Below are 4,875 nucleotides of genomic sequence, written 5' to 3' on the forward strand. Positions count from 1 at the left end.
AGGCCAATTTGGGTGGACCGAATTGGGCGGAATCCTGGCCCAGCAAAGACATATTCTTCTTCGCCGAGTGCTGTCCTGGCCGCCCAAGCGCGGGGCTGCCCAATAACATTGGATCTTTTTTCTCTCAAAACAATCTGTTACGAAAATGTTAAAAGAAATATTTGGAAATATTTTTTTGAAAGCACTGATTATCTCTCCCTAATCGATCCGTATCCCTATCCCTATTTCCCTCCCTAATAATCTTTACCTCTCCCCTAATAATAAAGCACGAAGCGCTTCTGTCGTCCGTCGAGGCAATTTTGCAGAAAAACCCCTGTATTTTGTCACAAATCAACCCGCAGTCCTCCAATTAGTTGAAAAAACGTTTGGCTTTTATAAATTCACCCCTCCGCACGGACCGGAGATGGCCGAAGGAGTCGCTGCGCTCGCGGGAGCCCTGGTCATCTTCCTCGGCGGGGCTTCCTCCTACTACCGCCTCCCGAGGCTCGCCGTGCCGGACGTGTTGCGCCTCGCGCCGGCGTGCGGCCAGCAAGAGGACCAAGCACAAGGACCCATGACGACCTCTCACTCCACCCCCGGTTCCCCTACCTCCCCACCCACCCACCTACCTCCGGCAATGCCGTGCCTAGCTAAACACCGGATCCGGGATCATCATCTGCCTTCCTCTCACACGCCTGCCTCGACCTCCCACCGCCGCCCTCACCTCTCTGCCCTACCGTGCCAGCCATTGGAACGATGTCGGTCACATCCCCCACAACCTCCACCCAGTGGCGCCTCCACCCTCAACCCAGCCCTTGCGTCGCGATCTGGAACCGCCGCCGGCCACCCACTACCCACCTTCTCCCAGAACGGCCCATCCTTCTGATCCAAAACTGCCAGAGGCCACCCCACGCTCTCCTCCCATCCAGAATATATGTCGGCCACACACCTCCCCATCAGGTCGCCGTCGCCGTAGTTCTCCCAGATCCAAGACCAACCTCGCAACGAAGGGCTTGCAACTGGCCGCGAGAAGGTGTTGGAGGTCGGCTCCTTCTCCATAGTCACGCCCGGTGATGGGGCCCTCCGCGGTGATTACGCGACCGTTCTTCCACTGGACCACTCAATCTCGATCTCCATCTGGATCTATGATGTGCCCGTCAGTGCCGTTGAAGCAGGATCCCGCACTTCCCAAATGGGTAAGTCTTCTCTTCCTTCCCTTGTTTCTCCAATCACCACCCTACTCCAACCTTTTGGTAATCCTGGACATGGTGATGATGCATACCTCATGTAATTAAGCTGGTGACGTACTGAAGATGTTTGGTTCACTCCGTGTGAGATATCTTATTGTTTCAGAAGATACGTGTGCACATCAATCTTAGTCGCTTTTTTTAATCCAATGTTGTTTATTCAGTTATTAATGTACAAAGTTCGCCTTTTGTTATTCTGAGTTCAGTGCTAGTAGATCCTGCAATGTCTCAATTTCATTTATCCTATCATCATTTGGTTCTAGCAAATATATGTTCATTCCTACATCTGTAGTAGCTCGAGTAATTACTTCCTTCAGAGCTATAACTTATAATATAGACTGTTAGTGCTTATATGCTTAGTACTTATATCTGTCATGCTAATATTGATGTAATATGTACGCCATGATTGGCGACTCTGTAATTTGCATTCAGTAAATGATTATTATTTTTTAGATGATTACATGTTGTGATGATGACTGTAGAAATTGGAGGGATTCTATTTACTTTTTTTGGGAGAAGGGATTATCTCCAAGGTTGCCGAACCTGTTGAGCTATTAATTATTATAGATTAAAAAAAAACAATGGCTAACGAAGTGTTCTTGGTTAGGATGAGCAGGCAACATGCCTAAATACTTTAGAATATCCTATACATTTCCTTTATTAACAAAGAGCAACGTATAATCTGTTAGGCATTACATCTCTGTTTTGCGCAAAAAATTCAGAAATTAACCTGCTTTCGGAAAGGACTTCTCAAGACTGGTTTGACATTTTGTTCCGGTGGTCACAAAATACTCATGGGATTTTATTTGAATGATTATTCCTGATATTATGGCGAACTAATTATGAGCAGTTTGGTGTGGTGTTTGATTTCAATGGCGAATTTGGTGTGCAGGAGTTTCTGAATCTGAAGCAAGGGTGAGCACCAAGGAAGGAAGCGTAGCCACGGGCGACGGTGGCGGGGTTGGTCGCCGGCGGCCGCAATTATTAATCGTTGTTCCTGAAATACACAATACTTGCTGCACAATCTCAACTAGGAGGAGAAGTCTTCTTATGTGGCACATATTATTAACACTTACCCTGGTGAAGACCCATTCTTGAAGAAGTACTTGCCAATTGACCTGTCCGACAACCAACTATTTTATCTTATTAGGGATGGTGTCCTGCTCTGGTGAGATGGCTTTCTGGCTAGCTTTAGGGTGCATGCTCATTTAGTATTTGGACATAAATTGTTTGCTAGCCGTAGCTGATGTTAATTCATTGATCAATATGTTGATCTATGTAGCTTTACATGGAGCCATTGATGAGCGAGAAATAAATAAAAATAGAGTTCTTAACCCATGAGAGAGGAATCAAAATCACTTGTTGTGCCTCAACTCTGCAAAGGCGATTGGATGAACTGTTCTCAACATTGTCACACATGATTTAGTGGAAGGATGGGTATGTCGTGTATTCCCCACCTGTTATCCATTCTTATAGGCTATGATGTAGTGTGGTTGGTATAGAAATGTTGCGCACCTCTAAACTATCCTTTTTGCAGTAACCTGAATAGCGTCTATCTTTAATTCTGCCATACCGTGTATAGTGATGTACTATATTGTTGTGATTAATTGACATGTAAGGTTAGGTACAAAATACTCTTATCATTGCAAAATCATGCTTATCCTTTATGCTTGTTCACTGTATTCTGCCAGATAAGCAACAGTTATTAAATACATTTTTTTGTTCGACGGGCAAATTGAGTTGTAGGACTGAATACAATGTTAACAAGGGCACTTAAATGGATATTGAGAGAACAGGTGCAGTGGAAGTCGGTTACACGGTTACACGATGGTAAAGAACAAGCCTATACAGAGTTCAGACTTCATGTGCACCTTTGCTAATAGAAAATAAAACAAACGTGAAGTTAGAATTAACATAAGAAAGAAGTTCGAAGATTATTAAAACCTAGGATTTACATGTTCAAAAAACGAAACAAAAACACAACGCCATTTTTAGCATTTAAAAAAACTCATAAAATAAAAAACAATTGTTGCTAGAAGTTCAAGTGCTCGGCCAAGAAAAGTTCAAAATTGCTACCCACTTTATACACACATAATTCTCTCTCCCGTATGTGTCGATGTTTTTTCGAAACTACAATGATCCAAAAGATAAAACTTCACATCTAACAAATCTGAAAAGTTTTGCAATTACTACTATTTGTTGTGATGTCTAAAATATAATTGAGTTTTCGTTGAAGTTCAAATAAATAAATATGAGTGGTTATATGTAAATAAATAAAATAAAAAGCCTCAAGAAGTCCAAAGTAAAAAAAGGAGCACTTCAATGTTACAAAATCCAGATTTTCCTCGTTGCTCAAGAATGAAAAACATTAAGTTCAACAATAAAAAACAAGAAGTGAAAATTCTAAAAATAGAGTAGTTCAATATTCAGACAATGTGGTTGACTACCTCGTGTGTTCAAAAGAAGTTTGTTTCATCAAGGTCGAAGTTTATTGTGTGTTCTTGGGTCGAAGTTCACATAAAAGATGGGAGAAGGTCGATGCGTGGATGTGATCCCACCTTGATAATGACTGCATGAAGACCCGACTTCCTTTCCATATGTCACTAATCACTTGTTATGCATATAATGCCACGACGAGTGGAGGCCAAGGTCTTCTGCCAATGCGAGGGCTTCCTATTGTCTCAAGTGTACTAGCATCTTGCAGACTTGGAATGACCGGAGATCAGCTCCCCATATAGTTGTCATGGTGATCTCGGTAGACCGCCACTACTGCTACTCTCGATCTTCAAAAACCGGCATCAACGTGTGTCTCATTTTTTCCTTCATGTTGTTTGCAGAGATTAAATAATAATGTTGTTTGAAGAGATTAAATAAGTAAAACTATGATGATGGTCTTGTGGTAACTATATGACTAATCTGTGTGAAGTTATACTTCATTTGTATGAAAGTTCATATGTTTGAATCTCTACTTGTACTTCAATGAAGGTACGGAGCTGAAGTAGACGTCGACAAAGAGTGAGGGCGGGACTTTTCAAATACAAAATTCATGATTCAAATATCAACGATCTAACCCGGTGCAATGCACGGGCACTTTTACTAGTAATAATAAAGAGGCTATCGCTTCCGTCAAAAAACCCACCGAGGTGATTTTATAAAAAAGCCCTTACTGTTTATGACATTAAACTCGTAGTATATGTATTAATTTTTTTTTTAAATACTCATATCTTTTAAACCGTAACTCCAAATTAAACATATTATACATGGAATTTGATTAGAAAAATACGTAGAATTTAAATATGGTATTATTTTATCTGTTAAACGTTTAATAAAAATACTATCTAGGGTGCAATCTTAATAAATAAATCATTATTCGTCTTTCTTTCATACCGGTACTCATTCGGGTTGGGAATGAACACGTCAACAAAATCAGGATTAGAAATGAAACTGAAGGTCGACTGATTCTTTGTACGTATTAAATCTACATGCAAGCCGTGTTAAAATAGAAGACCTGTGAAATTTTGAACTGCATTTTTGTAGGATAAGAACATCTTTATTTGTATCGTAACTAAAAATTCTCAAATTATAGACATTTTTTATAAATTAAGAGTGTGTGTCGTGTAGTATTTCTTTCTCCCGTTGCAACGCATGG

Source organism: Hordeum vulgare, chromosome 2H (assembly GCF_904849725.1).
Source record: "Hordeum vulgare subsp. vulgare chromosome 2H, MorexV3_pseudomolecules_assembly, whole genome shotgun sequence".
NCBI classification, from domain to species: Eukaryota; Viridiplantae; Streptophyta; class Magnoliopsida; order Poales; family Poaceae; genus Hordeum; species Hordeum vulgare.